The sequence below is a fragment of the Pelodiscus sinensis genome, chromosome 3, assembly GCF_049634645.1.
Source record: "Pelodiscus sinensis isolate JC-2024 chromosome 3, ASM4963464v1, whole genome shotgun sequence".
Classification (NCBI taxonomy): domain Eukaryota; kingdom Metazoa; phylum Chordata; order Testudines; family Trionychidae; genus Pelodiscus; species Pelodiscus sinensis.
Window position 1 is genome coordinate 148,323,964 of NC_134713.1, and position 21,982 is coordinate 148,345,945.

The following is a 21,982-nucleotide window of genomic DNA, read 5'->3' on the forward strand; positions in this document are numbered from 1 at the left end:
CGGAAGCAGTGCCAGCAGGGCATCAGAGGAGGACTTAGAGCGTGGAGATGCTGTCTCAGGCTAGCCCAGGGCTGCGCTTAAAGGGACCCGACCCCCACCCCGGACAGACAGTTCTCAGGGGTGCCCCGCTTGCAAAGCAGTCCTGGCTTGGAGTGCCCGGAGTACCCACACTGGGCACATCACACCACTCGGCCATCAGACCGGCTGCACTTGCCGCAGGCTGCCATCTGGGGAGAGGGGGCAATTAGGGGGCTGCAGGAGAGCTTCCACCCCCAGAAGCCCACAGAGCCAGCCCAGTCCTCCCCATCGGGGGCTCGTGCCCCATTCCTCCTTATCTCCTTCCACTTATCCTTCCCTAGCCCCTCTTCTTAATGTACAAAATAAAGGTAACGTGTGGTCAAAACTAGAAACTCTCTTTATTTAACAAAACTCGGGGAAACTGGGAAAAGGAGGTGGGAGAGGGGAAGAGAGAGGCTGGGAGAGGGGAGGGGGAAAACTGGGAGGAGGGAGCTGAAAGGGGGAAGCAAGGGAAACTCAAGGATCAGGGGTGGGGGTCTCGCCGGGCCAACCGCCTCCCAGCACGGCGAGGGAGGGGGCCTTGGCGTCCCCGGGGGGATGGGGTGGAGGGTGCGGAGGGTGAGGTGGGGGTGTGGACATTGAGGAAGAGGTTGTGGGGGTTGAGGAGGAAGAGGTGGGAGGGGGGCAGGAGTGGGAGGAGGGACAGCAGTTGGGGGGGGGGCAGCAGGCGCAGGACCAGCATGGGGCACCATGCTCTGCAGCAGGAGCTGCAGGTTGGTGCTCAGCCCTCGGACCTCAGCCAGCAGCTGGTGGTGAACCTGCAGGTCTTCCCACATCCAGGCCAGTAGTGTGCGGTGCACGGCTCGCAGGGCCCCCAGGTGCTGGTCCCGGTACTCCTGCTCCGTGCTGGCGGTCCGGAGCAGGCCGCGGGTGCGGGAGCATGTCCCTGGCGGGGTGGTGCACCCTGCACGAGCAGCTGGTGCAGCTGTAGAGAAAGAAGAGATTTGAGGGTGACCATGTCCTGCACCGTCACAGCCGCTGTGCTTGTACAGAGGCCATGGTCAAGATGTCTGGCTCTCCCCGGGACTGGGAGCTGCCCCCAGACCGCACCCATGTCCCTGTGCCATGTATAGTGTGGCCGGGGCGGTGGGGGGGAAGGGGAGATGTTCTCTGCCTCCGTGTAGAGGGGACATGTGAAGGGAAATCATCCTGCTGGGTCCTGCCCCGGGGTCGGGAGCATGTCACGTCTCTTTGCACAAGCATGTGCCTATTGGGCAATGGCCCCTGGGTGTCACGCAGCTGGAGCCACCTGCCCAAGGGTGGCATGGCATGTGCTCGCACGTGCACAGGTGTCTGCGTGATCCGTGGAAGGCATGGCCCACGCGCGCGGTCTCTGGTCTCCCTCCCACCTCCCCCCCCAAACTACTTAATTCAAACTACTTACCCGGTACGGTCTCCCTGGACGACCCTGCTGGAACAGCTGGCGGTGGCCCCTCCGGTGCGCCCAGGTCAGGGCCCTCTGGTCCCGGCTCAATGTCCCCCGGGCTGGCACGGACCGCCCCTCCCCCCAAGAGTTGGTGGAGGGCGGGGAGGTAGGGGCAGGTGTCATCCCCTGCAGCGGCGCCGCCCCTGGTGGCCCTGGCGTACCCCTGCCGCAGCTGCTTCAGTTTAATTCGCACCTGCTCCTGGGTGCGCCTGTGTCCCTTTTGGGCCATGGCAGTCACTATGCGGCCGTAGACGGCCGCGTTCCTCCTCCTAGTGCGGAGATCTTGAAGATTGGGGGCCTGCCCCCAAATCTCAATGAGGTCCATGACCTCCTCACTAGTCCAGGGGGCCGCGCGCCATCTACGGCCCCTGGCTGGCCCCTGGGTGCTCGGGGACTGGGCAGGGGACGGCTCGCTGCCACTGGCTGCCTGGCTCATGGTGGGGCCACTCGGTCAGGGGTAGACACTGCTGGCAGGGCTGTCTGTCTCCAGTGTCGTCTGGCCAGAGTCTACCCCTTTAAGGGCCCGGGGCTGGGGGAGAGGAGAAGAGTTTTCCTGGTTGTGCCCAGAGAGGCCACCAGGGGGAACCTGGGAAGGACTAGCCTCCCACTAGTTCGAATTAAGGGTCTACACACCCCTTAATTCAAACTAGTAAGTTCGAACTAGGCTTAATCCTCATGGAATGAGGATTACCTAGTTTGAACTAAGCGCTCCACTAGTTCGATTTAAATTCGAACTAACGGAGCGCTAGTGTAGCGCCTATGAAAGTTAGTTCGAACTAACGTCTGTTAGTTCGAACTAACTTTGTAGTGTAGACATACCCTTGTTTCTTTAGCAAACTTTGCTCTTGATACTTTTACTGTTATTCAAGAAATATCCCTCAGTTTGTAATTTCACTTTGGCTCCATTTATCTTTGCTGTCTTGTGCTACTTTTCTCTTTTTACCCCTTCCATTCTTTTCTTTCTCCTTTTCTCTCTGACACTCTGTTAGGCTTCAACAAATGCTAGGAAACAAGAACTTTTTTTTCTAAGAATCAGATCATGCTTCATTCTCTACAACATATGTACATCTTCCTTTCCACAGGCCTGCTTGGCCAGGTGAACATCTGTTGCTTAGTGCTCTTACCAATAATCAGCAATAACTCTGATAAAGTGCACTTAAGATGACAGCTTAACTACTTTAATGCAAGGACTTAATCATTTTTTCTTATCCGACTCCACCTTCTGGATTTCTCTCTCACTCTGTTTTATACACTCTCTCTCTCTCTCTCTCTCTCTCTCTCTCCTTCACACATACACATACACATACACACACACACACACGCAAAATACTCTTTTCTTTCAAGTACTTTTTCACTAGACCCAGCTTGGATTCAGTATAGAAATTTTCATCTTTACCTTTTGACTGATGGTGAAACGTCTTTAAATTGTACCTCTAATCTTTGTACTGAAATTGGATATTAATGATAAAGGCAGAGATTTTCTAAGGCACAAATGGCAGCAATCCATCTAATTCCCTTGAAGAGCCAATAGGAGTTAAACACCAGACATCATTTGGGCTTTTGAAAATCTCCCCCAAAGACATTAGTGATATTTGGTTTAATTCATTTTGTAACATTTCTCCTCCTTTCCATTTAAAACCCTCAACTCTTTTCACATATTCTACATTTTTCTCTCCTAATGCATAAGTGATAAAATATGGAAAATGTTGCTATTTAAAGACAAATATTGAACATTGCAATAGGTTTTATTGCTTGAAATAGACACAGTTGGGTGCTTCACCTATGCAAATGTTTTTATCCTGGAGTAACTTCATACATGTAGTGATCTTGTTGAGTTAAATAGGACTGCTTAGATGCTGAAATTTACTTACATGAAAAAGTATCTAATTTTGTGTGTGACTATATTATAAAAATATTAATATAACTGACGGACAATTTATAGGTCAGATCATGGAGCAGTATTTATTTGAATCAGTTGGAGATCTGACCTACATAATGAAAAATTCATATTCATGTCTTTGAATTATTATGAATCAAATTTAGAAGGGCAGTACATAAGAACCAGCCCAAAGTAGGGCCCCACTGTGCTAGGCACTATGCAAACAACAAATAGCAGAGTATCTGCCCACAATGGCTGACTGTTTAGCTAGACAAGACAGACACATGCGGTATGTCTAAACTACATGGCTCTGCTGACAGAGGCATGTAGTCTAGACACAGCCATGGTGTGGGAGTGAGCTGCGATGACAGCAAACATTATATTAGTTCCAGTGAAGGTACAGGTGAACTCTACCTTGTGTTCAGCAGAGCTCTGCTGAATGGCCATCAAACCATTCCTGACCTGAGAGGACAAAGTGTAGCTGAGCATCTTACTAGCATCATGAGGGTTACATGTAAGAACAAAGGCTCGTGTGGCCCTAGGTAGTTCCATTAATTTTCAATGACAAGGAGTGACTATTAGGAGATTTGCTCTTTGCTAATGGAATACATAACAAAAACAAAGGCTGCTCCCAGGGCTGGGCATGTCATCCATTGTGTTACTGATGCACATGATAGGACGTAAACAAAATTCAGCAAAGAAGATGAAGAAACTCTGTCCAGAAGATAAACACGGGTATGTCTACACTACAGCATTATTTCGAAATATCTAATTTCGAAATAGTTGTTTCAAAATATTTTATTTCAAAATAACGTGTCTACACACAAAATGCATTTTGAAATAGCTTTTTGCTATTTTGAAATAGCGCATCCACACTGATTGGACTCTGAATTGCATTTAAGGCCAGCTGGAACTGGTTCCAGCAGGGCATCAGGTCAGAAGTTACCTTGTGGCCAGGGCAGCCAGCAGGGCAACCTGGGAAGGGCTGGAGGCCCCCTATTTTGAAATAAGTGTCTACACAGCGCTTATTTCGAAATAGCAATTTCGAAATTGGCACTATTCCTCATGGAATGAGGTTTACCAATTTTGAAACAAGCCCTCTGCTATTTCAAAATTAATTCAAAATTAATTTTTGAATTTTTGGTTTGGCTGTGTAGATGCTAGGAAAGTTATTTCGAAATAACGGCCGTCAAGGGAAATAACTGGAATGACACTGTGGATGATCACATGAGTCAGGAACTCTTGACTTCCATGGAGCCACCATTTCACTTCATCTATGGGCCTGGGGACATCACTCCACCTCTCTGTCTTGGCTTCCCTGTTTGTGAAATTGTACTAATGCCACATCTATTTGAGCAGGAAATATGTAAGTAACCTCCACACAGTGCTTCGAACAAGTATAAGAACTAGATAAGTGTTAAACATTATTCACTGCTGAGTAATTATTTTTAGGTTCTTGAAACTCTCTCACACAAATAGAGGCTACTAACATAAAAAATGGCACCATTCTGTTTTTTAAAAATGAGGCACAAAAATGGTGGAGGACACTAAAGAAAAGACAAGAGACCGAAGAATAGAGCAGGTTGCTAAGTGAACAGAACGAGAGACTTGACAAGTTGTCAGTTTCACTTGAGTCAGATGAAAAGGAAGAGCACAGACAGCGCCATGTGGTACACTTGATGTATCTTAAGGCATGACAATCCAAGCCTCAATATGTGTGTTTTTCTATTTCAAGTGGGGGGGAGGGAGGCGCTATTTATTTTCTTAAGATTGTTAAGTACTTCTAAGTACCACTATCAGCATTCTATGATTGAAAGTGACAAATGGCGGCAGCCCTATTTAAAAACTGCCACTTTGCATTAGTAGAAGTATCAGCTTAAGTTTTACAATATTTTACTGTGCTGTTTTTACACTATTTTACATAAGGAAGATCAAGCAAGTATCACTGCGACTTGTCTTAGCCAGGATTCCTCCACACTCCCGCCCCATTAGCTACTGTTTTACAAATGCCATACAAAACTGAAAGTGACAGCAATATGACAGTGGATACATGGCCAAATTTTCAAATATCTGAGCGGAAGTTAGGTCCATGAAAGCTGCACACGAGTCAATAGTTAAACATTCAAAGCAGGTAACTGTATATGCAAACAGGTGCTAACATATGGGAACCCTTTTTGTAAATACCCGCAATCACACAAGTGTTGTATACAAGAGGAGTGTTTTCTGCATGCAATTGCCATGTTTTACAAGTACGTTTCTTACGTGTGGTTGCGCCATTGTACAGAATGGTGTCTAATGGGGCATCGCGGCCTGGAGTCAGGCCATATAAGCCCATCCCACCGGAACGATTCCATGTTTGTATGGGAAGGCCTGCCAACAGGGAGGGATGAAGGGGACAACTGTCCCAGGACCCGGCGATTCAAAGGGGCCCAGAGTGCTTGCGACTGCAGCAGTGATATGCGGGGGAGGCGGAGGAGGGGACGGGCGTGCCACATTCTGAGCAGCACTAAGGGCTGATGGCTCTCCCCCCTGCACCTTCCACCTTTGGCCCCACCCCTCCTGGGGTCGTGGTGCCATTCCCCCCACCCCTTGCCCTGGGGCCTGTGGTGACTGTTAGCCCTGCTGTGTGTCCTGCAGTCCTGCCTGGCTGCTTGCTCCACAATTCCATGGTGTGGCATATGAGCTGCATCATGCACACAACTAGCCCTGCGGTGCTTGTCACAGTTTCAGGGAAACTGCATTTGTAATTGCTTTCTGTGGTCCTTCGAAGCACTCAGCTAAGAGGTCTGGCTCTTAGCCATCACCTCCGTTGGGTGATGCATGTCACTTTCCCTCTGGACCAAGGTTTTAAGGTTGCATAGCTCCCTTCCTTACACTCGGAGGGCATGTCTACACTGCAGGGCAAAAATCAAATGAAGATACGGAACTTCAGCTAAGTCAATTGCGTAGCTGAAGTCAAAATAGCTGAATTCGGCTTTTGGCACTGTCTACACAGAAGGAAGTCAAAGGAAGAACACTCACCCTTCGACTTCCCTTACTTCTCATGAAATGAGGGTTACAGGAGTCGGAGTAAGAAGTCTGCCAGCTCAGCATTATTTCAGAATAACAGCTTTCTGTGTAGACTCTCACTATGTTATTTCAAAATAACATCAGTTATTCTGAAATAACGCTGCTGTGTAGACATACCCTGATATCCCTTGCAAGCCAATTTGCTGAAAGGCCAGTATGATTGCATTTCTTTCTTCCTGAGGGTTATGAGCGGTGTATTGCCAGCAGTTACAGGTTATCACACCACTCTTTCTAAGCAAGCACATGTATTCTTAAGGTAAAAGCTTTACAGAAAAACATACAAGAACAAACCAAAAGAAAATTCCCATAGGCATGCCAAAAGCTCACCCAGTGGTCACCCATCATTATGAGGCCCTAGCATAGCAGGTCAAAGTTCTTTTACCCCTTCCTTAAGAGCTGGAGCCCATCTTGCCCAGGAGACCATCTCCTTTTGTGCATCAGCAAGGAGGAGATTGTAACAATCTGAGTGATTGGCCTTAATCACTTCCACTGTTTTTGGTTTGTAAAGAATTTGATATACCCATTCCCTGCTGGCATTGCATACAATCCGTGATATATCAGCTTAAGATACTATGGCCTTAATGACATTGCAAAACCACGCTTATTACTCAAGTCACCTGTGTATCTCCCCCTCACCATAGCACTGTCTGAGAGACACAAGAAACCTTCATCATCATTCCTCTAAGTCACACCAAAATATATACGTCACCAGGCCCTTTTGTATTACCTGTCACACATCTTCCCGTCTGTGGAACACAACCCTTTCCAGCATCTAGAGAAAAGCTGAAGAGGGGACATTCCTAGACTGAATGCTAGGCCTTGCAGGGGAAGTGCTGGGTTGAATTACTTCACAGGGGTCCCAGAGCCACTGAAACTAGCCCTATCACATAGGCACAATTAAGTACTGAGGTTTGCAAATCTGGTCCATAATTAGAATACAGTCAGTCAGTGGGGGAGGCAAAGGTACAGTAGGAAGAAATGCTTGGCTCTTCTTAAATAGAAAACCTTTTATTTGAACGGAACAAGGAAATTTTTCCTTTCATAGCAAAACTGATTTTGGAATCTTTGATCTTTCTTTTGTATTATTCCTATTCCATAAAGAAAGACATTGATCAAATAATGCGTACAAAAGAGATTATTTGTAAATCAGCTTGCGTGCCCATTAAATCTTAAAAACAGTATTATTCTGACTTTCAATTCTTATGCGCAAGTAGCTTTTCTTTTTTCCCATGGATCTTCCATATGGCCAGATGAATATGTTGGCTGCATGGTAGTCAGTAAAAAGAACAGATTACATACAGTTTGAAACCATACTGCAGCATCTGGACAGGGTTGGTCACCCACATGCCTGATAGTTGTCTTTACATTCAGGCAGAAAGAAGGATTTCCTTTTATGAGAAACTATTAAAGGTCTTTGAAAAGTGTGCAGTGCCTGATGTTAAAGCAGCAAGGCAGCCATCACTAGTAGTGCAGCACACGTAGGAACTGATTGGTTCAAAAGATGATTAAGAGAACTAGTGTGGTACAATGCATGGGGCACTGGACTCAGAGTTGGACTTTATCTCTAGCTCTGCCACTACCCCACTACATGACCTTCGGTGAGTCACATAACTTCCCCATGCCTCTATTTCTCATTCACCCTTTTTTCCTCTGTGTTGTGTATTTACATTGCAAAGTCTCCCAAATAGAGACTGTGAGTCTGTAGCATGTCAAACAAAATGGGATCCTGAACTTGTTTGGGTGTTCTATGATAGAAATACTACTAATTGGTTAGCATAGAGGAGGAGCTTCGTGTCAGCAATCTACTCACACCTCAGAGGTCAGTATATGTGCCATCCTTCTGTGCTCTCACAGAGATGGCAGAAGTGGAACACTCTGGATTGTCACTTAGAATCATAGAATCCTAGGGCTGGAAGAGACCTCAGGAGGTCATCAAGTCCAGCCCCCTGCCCAAGGCAGGACCAATCCCATCTAAATCATCCCAGCCAGGGCTTTGCCAAGCCAAGAGTTAAAAACCTCTAGGGATGGAGATTCCCCCACCTTCCTAGGTAACCCATTCCAGTGCTTCATCACCCTCCTAGGGGAATAGTTTTTCCTAATAAACAACCTAGACCTCTCCCACTGTAAGTGGAGACCATTGCTCCTCGTTCTGCCATCCATCACTACTGTGAACAGCCTTTCTCTGTCCTCTTTGGAACCTTCCTTCAGGAAGTTGAAGGCTGCTATCAAATCCCCCCTCACTCTTCTCTTCTGCAGACTAAACAAACCCAAATCCCTTAGCCTCTCCTCATAGGTCAGGCGCTCCAGCCCCCTAATCATTTTGGTTGCCCTCCACTGGACCTTCTCCAATGCATCCACATCCTTCCTGTAAACTGGGGGCCCAGAACTGAACACAATACTCCAGATGTGGCCTCGCCAGAGCTGAATAAAGGGGAATAATCAGTTCTCTGGATCTGCTGGCAATGCTCCTCCTAATGCACCCTAACTTGTCATTAGCCCTCTTGGCTACAAGGGTACACTGCTGACTCATATCCAGTTTCTCAAAAGATTTGCTTTTGTGCAAAAGCATCCGTGCCAGTGTAGATGTTGTCTTGCGCAAGAAAGCTCTGATGGCCATTTTAGCCATCGGGCTTTCTTTCGCAATAAATTGATGTTACCTGTCTACACTGGCCTCTTGCGCAAGAACACTTCACATCCCTGAGCGGGAGCACCAGAGTATTTGCGCAAGAAGCACTGATTTCATACAGTAGAACTTCAGTGTTCTTGCGCAAATAAGCGCGGCCAGTGTAGACAGGAGGCAAGATTTTGCGCAAAAGCAGTCGCTTTTGTGCAAAATCTTGCCAGTGTAGACACAGACACTGTGTTTAACTCAGTCATTGTAAAGAATCTTGGCTAGACAAGGCTCTCTCTTCCAGACTCTGTGAAGTCAATTGTGGGGAAGGGCAGAGCTCTGAACCAGCAGGCTGCATGGCTTCCAGGAATGAGCTGTAAGACTGCTTCAACCTGTTTCTCTCCCGCCTCCCCTGTTCTAATGATAGAACTGAAACATTCTCCATAAGGAGTCTCTTTATTATTTATTCCAGTGGATGCTAAAATCTTTTGGCTGGCCTGTGCTGTGGGCCAAGAGCTGACATCACCGAGAAACTGACATCAGAGAGAGCTGAAATCACTAGGGCTACGTCTACACTGGCATGATTTTCCGGAAATGCTTTTAACGGAAAAATTTTCTGTTAAAAGCATTTTTGGGAAAGCGCGTCTAGATTGGCCACGGACACTTTTCCGCAAAAAGTGCTTTTGCGGAAAAGCGTCCTGCCAATCTAGATGCACTTTTCCACAAAAAAGCCCCCATCGCCATTTTCACGATCGGGGCTTTTTTGTGGAAAACAAATCTCTGCTGTCTACACTGGCCCTTTTGCGCAAACGTTTTTCGGAAAAAGACTTTTGCCCGAACAGGAGCAGCATAGTATTTCTGCAAAAGCACTGACAATCTTACATGAGATCGTCAGTGCTTTTGTGGAAATTCAAGCGGCCAGTGTAGACAGCTGGCAAATTTTTCCGGAAAAGCATTAGCTTTTCCAGAAAAAGTGGCCAGTCTAGACACAGCCTAGGGTGGCCTTGAGCCAAATCCATCACAAGGCTGCCCGGTGGGAGCAGCAGCAGGCAGCCAGTGGCAGGAACAAGCAGCCCGCAGGCGGCTGGTGGGAGCAGTTGGCAGGCAGCCGGCGGGAGCAGTGGCCAGTAGGCAGCTAGTGGGAGCGGCCAGTAGGTGGCTGGCGGGAGTGGCTGGCAGTTGGCCAGTAAAGCAGTGCCAGAGAGCAGTGAGCAGGTGGATGGCGAGTGACCAGCAGAGTGGGTGAGATGCCTCCTATTCCCCACCACACACACCCACTTAGGATGGGAGGTGAACTCAGCAGATCACCTCTGAACTCTGGTCTGCCCTGACCAAGGGCAGCCACTGTGAGTGGGGTGCAGAGAAGGGTTGGGCATGTGAATGGAACACTTACATTGTTGGACTTGTGAGCCTGAGAGGCAAAGGACACTGTCCAAACTACTTGAGCTGGGACGTTTACTCATGGTTTGGTTATGTACTCGGTCTGTGGTGTTTTCCCAAATTAATGCCACATTACTTCTCTCCCTCTTTCATTAAAAGTTTCTTTTCCACTCTCAGGCTACATCTACACTGCAGGCTTCTTGCGCAAGAACTGTTTTGTGCAAGAGTTCTTGCGCAAAAGTTCTTGCACAAGAGTGTGTCCACACTGCCATGTGCTTTTGTGCAAGAGCATCCATGGCAGTGTGGACGCTGTCTTGTGCAAGAAACCCCTGTTGCCCATCCACACTACCTTCTTGTGCAAGAGCTCTTGTGCAAGAGGGCTTATTCCTCATGGGGAGAGGAATAACTCTTGTGCAAGAAGCCCTCTGTTCCAACACTTTACTGTAAATGTACTTGTGCAAGAACTCGCATGCAGTGTAGACGTATCCTCAGAGTCTCTGCTTGTGAGTAGGGAAGCACTGCCTCCCAGAGGTGCCCAGGGGTGTGTGAGAATTTCCCAGGATACTGGGTTGGGGCTCAAGCCAGTTCTGATGGAGAGGATCCCCTAGATATTGAACCCAGCCCTGGCTGCTCCCAGCACTATTGGGAGAAGGGTTACATCACCATTAAACAAGGAAATTGTACTGCCATTTCTATTATGTTATATTAGGATCGGAGGGGTGCTTATGTTCAGCCAGAACTTGTCATTAAGGACTAGGAAGAGGCCATTTCATTTAGCGTTGAAATGGGTTATTTTGTGGGTTATTTTAAACATAATATCCTGGTTTTTCACCATACTCGTGAACAAACTATGGAGGTACAACCTAAACAGAGCTACTGTAAGGTAGGTGCATAACTGATTGGAAAACCATTCCCACAAAGTAGATATCAATGATACAGAGTAGAACTGGAAGGACAGATGGAGTGGGGTTCCACAGGGAACAGTTCTGGGTCTGGTTCTGTTTAATATCTTCAGTGATTTAGATAAGGTGGATGATACCAAGTTGAGAGAAGTTCCAAGTGCTTTGGAGTGATGGGTTATAATTTAAGAAGATCTGGACAAACTGGAGAAATGGTCTGAGGTAAGCAGGATGCAGTTTAACAAAGAGAAATGCAAAGTGCTCCACTGAGGAAGGAACAATCAGTTTCACACACACAGAATGGGAAGCGACTGTCTAGGAAGGAGTACGGCAGAAAGGGATCTGGGAACAGAATTGTCCCATCCATAAGATAATTTGGGGTGGCTGCCCCAGGCCCCATGCTTTGAGGGGCCCCACGGTGGCTGCCTCAACCATCCTATGGATGGGAAGGACCCGGGGATTACGGTGCCTGACGTGGGGCGGCAGAAGAGGTCACCCTCCCGCACGCTCTCTGCGGTGACAGGAGCCAAAGCAGCTGGGCAGTCTGCTGTGCTGTGCTCCGCTTCTCCTCAGCGGCATAATTGGAGTCCTGGCCCCAGGGCACTCTGCTTCCTGGTGCTGTGGAGAAATGGAGCACAGTGGGCTGGCAAAGGGCTGCAGGGTGGGCAAAGTAGCGCAGGTTGCTAGGCCACTCCAGGTCCCACCACCACGGGGCAAGGAGACTCCTGCTGCTGTCCCATGCCAGCCCCTGTAATCCCCCAGCATGGGGGAGGGGTAAAGGGATGGAACAGTGGTAGGGGCACAGGCAGAGCAGTGGTGGGGCTTAGGGAAGGGGTGGAGTGGGGCAGAGCTTGCAGCAGATGATTGTCCTGGGCCCCACACCTGGGGTTGGAGGGAGGTTGCCCCTGGCCCTGCACCCCCAGGGATGGCCTTGCCCCCCCAGTAATGGCCGTGTCTGGGGGTCCTAGTAGACTGCCAGTTAAATATGAGTCAGCAATGTAACATTATTGCCAAAAAAGCAAACATCACCCTAGATTGTATTAGGAGGAGTGTTATAAACTAGACACAAGAAATTCTTCCCATTTATTCTGCACTGATTAGGTCTCAGATGGAGTATTGGAAAGAGTTCTGGGCACCACATTTCAGGGAAAGTTTGGACAAATTGGAGAAAGTCTAGATAAGAGCAACAAAAATCATTAGAGATCTAGAAAAATATTGAAGATTGAAAGAATTTGATTTGTTAAATCTATAAAAGAGAAGAGTGGGAGGAGACTTAACAGTTTTCAAATACATAAAAGGTTGTTACAAGGATGAGGGAGAAAAATTGTTCTCCTTAAAATCTGAGGTTAGGACAAAAAGCAACGGGCTTAAATTGCAGCAAGGCAGGTTAAGCTTGAACATCAGGGAAAATTACCTGTCAGGGTGGTAAACCCTGGAATAAGTTGCCCAGGGAGGTTGTGGATTCTCCATCTCTGGAGATTTTTAAGAGCAGATTAGACAAACACCACCTATCAGGGCTAGCTTAGTAAATGCGTAGTCTTGCCATGAATACAGGGAACTGGACTTGATCTTTTGAGGATCCTTCCATTCCTACAGATCTAGGATAGCCTCTAACTTTGTTTGTATAAACAAAAGAAGTTTGGTATCTAAGTACTACCTGTTGTGACTGCATTTTATTGCAGGGCCCAAACTGTGGCCTTGCAACGTTGGAGACCATTTCTGAACCTGTGTCCCTTTGTTTTGAACAAGAGCTGATTCAGGGTTTTCCAATGGAATGATTTTCCAAATGAAAAGGCAGTTTGAGCAAAATCAAAATTTGGGAGGATTTGACCTGAATTAAAAATATATTTTGAACTAACTCAAAATGTTTACATTTTGAATTGCTTCTTTCTCTGGGATCCCTCGAATCGAGTGAGATTTCCCCTTGGATGCCTTTAGCTGATGAGTATGTAGATGAGAAATTGATCCAATTCTGACAAGGAACACTCTCTGGCAGTGGCTGTATGTGAGGTCTCTCCTCCAGTGGTGCTGACACCAGGGGTGTGTCTTGACTACATCCCCCTTTCTACAGAGGGATGTAAATTAGGCACATTGAAATTGAAAATGAATCTGGGATTTGAATTTCCCACGCTTCATTTGCTCTTTCAAAAAAGTGCTATTTTGAAAGTAAAACCACAGTCTAGATGTGGCTCTTTCAAAAAGGGAAGGCTTTTTCAAAAGATCCTGAAAACCTGAAAAAATGAGGCAAATGCTTTGATTTCTCTGATTTTTCTGTGTGCGGCCTTATGGGAGTCTCTCAGTGCATAATGGCATATGTGGTCTGTCCAGAGAGAATATCCCAAAGGAGCAATAGAGTTCTCAGATGCTTGAGCAGCAACTCCCAGACTCACAATATGGAAAACTGGCTCCCAATAGGAAAATGCAATTGAAGTTTGAAGTGATGGCAAACAAAGCCTTTTGGGTCATTTCAACCAATCAAAACAATTGTTTGAAATCAATTTTGGGAATGTCTGTCAGTTAAATGTTGAAGTGAAACATTATAATACTTATGAATCAAAATATTTTGGAAATTCCATTCATAACAAAATTTTTGAAATTTCAACCTTTTGGTCCCAATTTATGAGGAAGACAAATGTTTAAATATCAGAATTTCCCACAGGACAAATTTCCCAAATTTAGCTCAGCTCAATTTTGAACTTCCATTAACTATGCATAATGATTATTGTCTTTATCACCAATGTCCTTTAAACTTCTGAAAAGTTCTGCAAGTGCAAAAGACTCCTCTTTGTCTAAGAGAATAGTCCCAGTTCCCTTAACTGTACCTCACTCAATAAGCCAGATCACTGAAACTTGGTCACTTGCATATTGTTCTTCTACAAGGTTCCCATCTGATGCTCACTGTAGCCAACAGAAAGATTTGCACTCACTTCCATAGACATTGGACTAGTCCCAAGTCCACAGCATCTGGAAGCCCCAGTCCTAGACTCCACCATACTAGGCACTGCACAGAGACAAAAAGATGGACTTACATGCTAAATAACATCCTGCTTGTGCAACATGGTATAAGAACTCTCTTTATGCTCTGATGGAATGGACTGTTGAGCTTGATTTTGCTTTAATCATGGGAAAAGTAACTTTCCAGGTCAAAAGGTTTCTCGAGAAGCTGGATTTATTCATTAAAACGAGTAGCACCTGAGGGTATGTCTACACAGCAAAGTTATTTTGAAATAACAGCTATTTCAAAATAACTTTGCTCGCGTCTACAAAATTATTTCGAAATAGTGGACAGCTTATTTTGAAATATGTAAACCTCATTCTATGGGGAATTGCACTTATTCTAAAATAGCTATTTCAGAATAGGCACTGTGTAGACAGAGAATAGGGGCTAATTCGAAATAGGGGACCTCCAGCCCTTCCCAGGGTGCCCTGCTAACCACTCTGGCACACACCAGGAAAACTCTTCTCCTCCCCCCTCTTCCTCTCCAGAGCTCTTAAAGGTGAAGAGTCTGCCCAGAGCCTTTGTGGCTAGCATCAGGACTGCCAGCTCTGAGCCACTCTGCTGCTGCCCTGACCCAGTGGTCCTAAAATGAGCCAGCCAGCCGGTACCAACCAGTCCTACACTGCTCCCTGGGAACAGTCCTCCAGCTCCCAAGAGCCTGGCAGGGTCTGGAAGAGATAGGCACCTTCCTGGTCTCGTGTGGAGGTCATGGACCTTATTGAGGTTTGGGGGGATGCCACCAACCTCCACGATCTCCACACTAGGTGCAGGAATGCAGCCATCTATGGCTGTATGGCTACCAGCATGGCTGACAGAGGCCACATCTGCTCCCAGGAACAGGTGTTGATGAAGATAAAGGAACTGTGGCAGGCCTATTCCAGGGCCAGAGAGGGCAGCTCCTGACCAGGGGCATACACAGACAGCTGCCCCTACTTTGATGCCCTGGACCACATCGGGGGGGGAGGGGCGGTCCGTTCCCCCCAGGCAGTCATCGACTCTGGGGCAGAGCCAGCCAATGTCATCCTCCCTGGGGGCCCGGATGATGGCACGGAGGAGGAAGGCCAGAAGCCAGAGGAGGCCAGTGCCACCACCCAGCTGAGCCAGGACCCCCGAGCCATCCCTGAGGCCGGGGATGGAACATTATGTGAGTGCCAGCACTGTCCCCTTATGAGTGAGTGGGTGGGGAGGGACCAGGGACTGCACACCTGGGCCTTGCTGGCCACAGATCACACAGCTACCTATGCATGTGCGAACACATGCCATGCCACTCCTGGCACTCCAGACCTGTTAGCCACAAGGATGTGTGGAGAGACATGACATACTCCTGACCCTGGAGTGGAACATGTCAAGACACCCTTCCTCCACAAGCCCCCTCTACAAGGAGGCAGGGGACATCCTCCCCCCCCCCCAATACCCACACTGATATATAGCAGCAGGTCATGGGCTCAGTCTCAGGGCAGCTCCCACTCTTGGGGATAGCAGAGCCCCCTGGACATCCAGAACATGGCCTGTGTTCAAGTACAATGGCTCTGATGGCACAGAGAACAACTGTCGTCCTTGCCTTGCAACGGGGGCTGGGCTTCAGGCACTGTGTCCTCAGGGATGACTGACCATTTGTCCCTGTTCTCCACAGCCAGACCAGCTGTGAGTGGAGGGCGCACCACACCCTCAAACACTGATTTGAAGAAGACCTGCAGCTCTGTCAGAAGAACTGGTGGGAGCAGCTTGCCCAGGGCCGTGCCATCTGTGCCTGTCTCCAGACCCTGGTGCAAAGCTTGCTGCCTCCTCCCGCTCCAGGCTCTGCTCCCTCCCCAGAGATTGCATCTCCTCCCATGCCCTCTCCCCGTCCTGCTTCTCCCTCACACCCTCCACATCCTCCACACACCCCCGGGGGATGCCAAGGCCCCTGCACTCGTGGTGGTGGGAGCCGGCAGCCCTGGCACCGCTCTGACTCTGAGCCTCTCTTACCCCTTCCTCCCCATTTCAGCTCCCTCCTCTCAAGTTTCTCCCTCCCTTCTCCCACCCTCTCTTCTCCCCCTCCTGCCTTTTTTCCCCAGTCTCACCTGAATTTCATTTTCTCCCCAGTTTTGTTGAATAAACAGAGTTTGGTTTAATCAACACACAAGTCTTTATTTTCCATCAGGAAAGGGGGTTAGGGAGACGTAAGTGGAGGGACATGAGGGAGGAATGAGGCACAAGCCCCCAGTGGGGCAGACCAGGGAGCACTGTTACTACTTCTCCTGGTAGAAGCTCTCCCTGAGGGCCTCCTGGATGCAGACAGCCCCCCGATGGGCCTCCCGGATGGCAGCCTTGTGGGGCTGTGTGTACAGGCTGGCCAACCGCTCCACCTCTGCCACCCAGCGTGGCAGGAAGGCCTCCCCTTTCTGCTCACACAAATTGTACAGCACACAGCATGCTGCCACCATGTGCAGAATATTCTGCTGCGCAAGATCCAGGCAGGTGAGGAGACCCCTAAACCGTGCCTTCAGATGCCTGAAGGCACCCTCAACTATGATGTGGGCCCTGCTCAGCCTGGCATTGAAGGCCTGTTGGGAAGGGTTGAGGTGTCCCGTGTAGGGCTTCATGATCTAGGGCTGTAGGGGATGGGCCGCATCTCCCACCAGGCATACTGGCATGTCCATATCCCCACCCCTGAAGTGGCGATCAGGAAAGAAGGTCCCGGCGTGCAGCCTCTGGCACACGGAGGAGTTGCGGTACACGCGTGCGTCATGTGCTTTTCCCGACCAGCCAACATTAATGTCCACAGAGTGGCCCCAGTGATTGTCACGGCCTGCAGGATGACCAAGAAGTATCCCTTCTGGTTGATGTACATGGAGGCTTGGTGGTCTGGGGCATGGATCGTGATGTGTGTCCCATTGATGGCCCCCTCACAGTTGGGAAAGCCCAGGGCGCCAAACCTCTCGATGACCGCGTCAACATCGGCAATGCGGCTGACTCTCTGGAGCAGGACTCTGTTGATGGCTCTGACCACCTGCAGAGGGACACACAAAACAGAGTCACAGGGGTGCCAGGGCACCTGAGAGTGTCCCCCTTTTCCCCCACTGCCTCGCTCCCCCACTTCTCAGGAGCAAACCCCTCTGCAATCCTGGTCACCAGAGGCTGTCCTTACTGTGAACAGAACACAACCCTCCCAGGGAGGGAACTTGTGCCACCTCCCCTCCCTTTCCCTAGGGCAGCCCATTCCCTCCTGCCACCCCCTCCACACACACCTCCGGCACAGTCGCCTGAGATTGCCATACCTGCATGAGCACGGCACTGATGGTGGATCTCCCCACACCGAACTGGTTCCCCATGAATCGGTAGCTATCTAGCATGGAAAGTTTCCAGAGAGTGATGGCAACATGCTTATGGAGGGGAATGGCGGGCCTCATATGTGTGTCCCGTCACCTAAGAGCAGGGGCGAGCCACTCACAGAGCTCCAGGAAGCTCTGTGGACACCTCAACCCATCCCAACAGGCCTTCAATGCCAGGCTGAGCAGGGCCCACATCATAGTTGAGGGTGCCTTCAGGCAGCTGAAGGCACGGTTTAGGGGTCTCCTCACCCACCTGGATCTCGCGCAGCAGAATATTCTTCTTCATTCTGAAGTTCTGGGTCCATTGTTGGTCTCCCCTGCGCTCCAGGACTATGTGGCCCCACCAGTAGGTGCTGGTGTCCAGACACCAGATGCGGCGCGGCACGCCGACATCCAGGTGTTGCAGTTGCTCTGTCTCATACCCCAAGAGGGTCTGGAAGATGGCCTGGGGGTTGGGTTGCTGCAGAGCCTGTGAGGCAGCCTGCAGAAAGTGCTGCCAGACTTGCAGTAACATGTCCAGGAGCTGCAGAGTGCCCAGGGGCAGCTCTGGCTCCATGATGGAGAGTGCTGCGGTGTCCTCAGTGAGGACAACCAGAGCATGCAGAGAAAAAAAGCTTTTCTGTCCCTCAGTGAGGTAGGCAAGCAAGCTGGGAAACCTGAGAACTGTCTGTCTGGGGGGATCCCTTTAAGCATGAGCCTCAGATAGAGCATAAGAACGGCCATACTGGGTCAGACCAAAGGTCCATCTAGCCCAGTAGCCTGTCTGCCAACAGTGGCCAGCACCAGGTGCCCCAGAGGGGGTGGACCGAAGACAATGATCAAGTGATTTGTCTCCTGCCACCCCTCTCCAGCCTCTGACAAACAGAGGCCAGGGACACCATTTCTATCCCCTGGCTAATAGCCTTTTATGGACCTAACCTCCATGAAATTATCTAGCTTCTCTTTAAACTCTGTTATAGTCCTAGCCTTTACAGCCTCCTCTGGCAAGGAGTTCCACAGGTTGACTACACATTGTGTGAAGAACTTTCTTTTATTAGTTTTAAACCTGCTACCCATTAATTTCATTTGGTGTCCTCTAGTTCTTCTATTCTGGGAATTAATAAATTAATAAACTATTATGGGAATTAATAAATTAATAAACTTTTCTTTATCCGCCCTCTCCACACCGCTCATGATTTTATATACCTCTATTATATCCCCCCTCAATCTCCTCTTTTCTAAACTGAAAAGTCCCAGTCACTTTAACCTCTACTCATATGGGACCCGTTCCAAACCCTTAATCATTTTAGTTGCCCTTTTCTGAACCCTTTCCAAGGCCAAAATATCTTTTTTGAGGTGAGGAGACCACATCTGTACACAGTATTCAAGATGTGGGCGTACCATAGTTAGATATTCTGTGTCTTATTTTCTATCCCTTTCTTAATAATTCCTAACATCCTATTTGCCTTTTTGACCGCTGCTGCACACTGTGTGGAAGTTTTCAGAGAACTGTCCACGATAACTCCAAGATCTCTTTCCTGATTTGTCGTAGCCAAATTAGCCCCCATCATACTGTACGTGTAGTTGGGGTTATTTTTTCGATCGTGCATTACTTTACATTTATCCATATTAAATTTCATTTGCCATTTTGTTGCCCAATCACTCAGTTTGGTGAGATCTTTTTGAAGTTCTTCACAGTCTGCTTCTGTCTTGACTATCTTGAACAGTTTAGTATCATCCACAAACTTTACTACCTCACTGCTTATCCCTTCCTCCAGATCATTTATGAATAAGTTGAAAAGGATTGGTCCCAGGACTGACCCTTGGGGGACACCACTAGTTACCCCTCTCCATTCTGAAAATTTACCATTTATTCTTACCCTTTGTTTCCTGTCTTTTAACCAGTTCTCAGTCCAAGAAAGGCCCTTGTAATTTATGTAAGAGCCTTTGGTGAGGGACCTCGTCAAAGGCTTTCTGAATATCTAAGTATACTATATCTACTGGATCCCCCTTGTCTGCATGTTTGTTAACCCCTTCAAAGAATTCTAATAGATTTGTAAGATATGATTTCCCTTTACAGAAACCATGTTGACTTTTGTCCAACAAATTATGTTCTTCTACATGCCTCACAATTTTATTCTTTGCTATTGTTTCGACTAATTTGCCCGGTACTGAAATTAGATTTACCGGTCTGTAATTGCCAGGATCGCCTCTAGAGCCCTTTTTAAATATTGGTGTCACGTTGGCTACCTTCCAGTCATTAGGTACGGAAACCGATTTAAAGGATAGGTTACAAACCACAGATAATAGTTCAGCAATTTCCCATTTGAGTTCTTTTAGAACCCTTAGATGAATGCCATCCGGTCCCGGAGACTTTGTTAACATTTAGTTTTTCTATTTGTTCCAAAACTTCCTCTAATGACACTTCAATCTGGGACAGTTCCTCAGATTCATCACCCACAAAGGATGGTGCAGATTTGGGAATCTCCCCAACGTCCTCAGCCATGAAGGCTGAAGTAAAGAAATCATTTCGTTTATCTGCAATGGCTTTATCATCCTTGATTGCTCCTTTTATATCTCGATCGTCTAGGGGACCCACAGGGTTTTTTTTAGCAGGCTTCCTGCTTCTAATGTACTTAAAAACATTTTGTTATTTCTTTTTGAGTTTTTGGCTAGCTGTTCCTCAAAATCTTTTTTTGCTTTTCTTATTACATTTTTACACTTGATTCGACAGTGTTTATGTTCCTTTCTATTTATCTCACTAGGATTGGACTTCCACTTCTTAAAAGATGCCTTTTTGTCCCTCATTGCTTCTTTTACATGGTGGTTAAGCCACGGTGACTCTTTTTCAGGTCTCTTGTTATGTTTTTTAATTTGGGGTATACATTTAAGTTGGGTCTCTTTTATGGTGTATTTAAAAAGTTTCCATGCAGCTTGCAGGGATTTGGCTCTAGTCATTGTGCCTTTAATTTCTGTTTAACTAACCTCCTCATTTTTGTGTAATTCCCCTTTTTGAAATTAAATGCCAGAGTGCTGGACTGCTGAGGTGTTCTTCCCACCACAGGAATGTTAAATGTTATTATATTATGGTCACTATTCCCAAGCGATCCTGTAACGGTAATCTCCTGGACCTGAGTGTTCCACTCAGGACTAAATCGAGAATTGCCTCTCCCCTTGTGGGTTCCTGTACCAGCTGCTCCAAAAAGCAGTCATTTAAGCTATTGAGAAATGTTATCTCTGCTTCTCTTCCTGACGTGACATGTATCCAGTCAATATGGGGATAATTAAAATCTTCCATTATTATGGAGTTCTTTATTTTGGTAGCCTCTCTAATCTCCCTCAGCATTTCAATGTCAGTATTGCTGTCCTGGTCAGGTGGTCGGTAATATATCCCTACTGCTAATTTCTTATTATTGGAACATGGAATTACTATCCATAGCGATTCTATTGAACATATTGATTCATTTAATATTTTTATTTCATTTGATTCTACATTATCTTTCACATACAGTGCCACTCCTCCACCCACCCAGCCTGCTCTATCCTTTCGATATATTTTATATCCCGGTATGAATGTGTCCCACAGATTTTCCTCATTCCAGCAGGTTTCAGTGATGCCTATTATGTCAATTTCTTTCTTTTAATACGAGGTACTCTAGTTCACCCATCTTATTAGTCAGACTCCTAGCATTTGTGTAGAAGCACTTTTGTCTGCCCTTCCCTGATGCATTGGATTCCTTTGTATGCGGTTGTTTGTCTGCTCTGGCCCATGGTTTGTCCTCTCCCCTCCTCTCTTTCTGACTACAGCTTAGAGAATCTCTATCAATGGATTCTCCTCTAAGAGAATTCTCCCTCCGATTTACGTGCATCTCCGCACCAATCGGCTTTCCCCCATCTCTTAGTTTAAAAACTGCTCTACGGCCTTTTTAATGTTTAGTGCCAGTAGTCTGGTTCCATCCTGGGTTAGGTGCAGCCCATCCTTCCTGCATAGGCTCCTCCTCTCCCAAAAGCGTCCCCAGTTCCTAATAAATCCAAACCCCTCTTCCCTACACCATCATCTCATACACGCATTGAGACTCTGAAGCTCTGCCTGCCTACCTGGTCCTGCGCGTGGAACTGGAAGCATTTCCGAGAATGCTGCCATAGAGGTCCTGGATTTCAGTCTCTTTCCTAGCAACCTAAATTTGGCCTCCAGGACATCTCTCCTACCCTTCCCTACGTCATTGGTACCTACATGTACCACGACCACCTGCTCCTTCCCAGCACTACACATAAGTCTATCTAGATCCCTCGAGAGATCCGCAACCTTTGCACCAGGAAGGCAAGTGACCATACGGTTCTCCCAGTCA

At 47.7% G+C, this 21,982-nt stretch overlaps 1 long non-coding RNA gene across 3 annotated transcripts in view; it reads left to right on the forward strand.

Annotated features, from left to right (window-relative positions):
• The window catches only part of LOC106731469 (uncharacterized), a 176,466-nt gene that overhangs the window by 87,599 nt on the left and 66,885 nt on the right, over positions 1 to 21,982 (forward strand). The gene's annotated exons all lie outside the window — the stretch shown is intronic.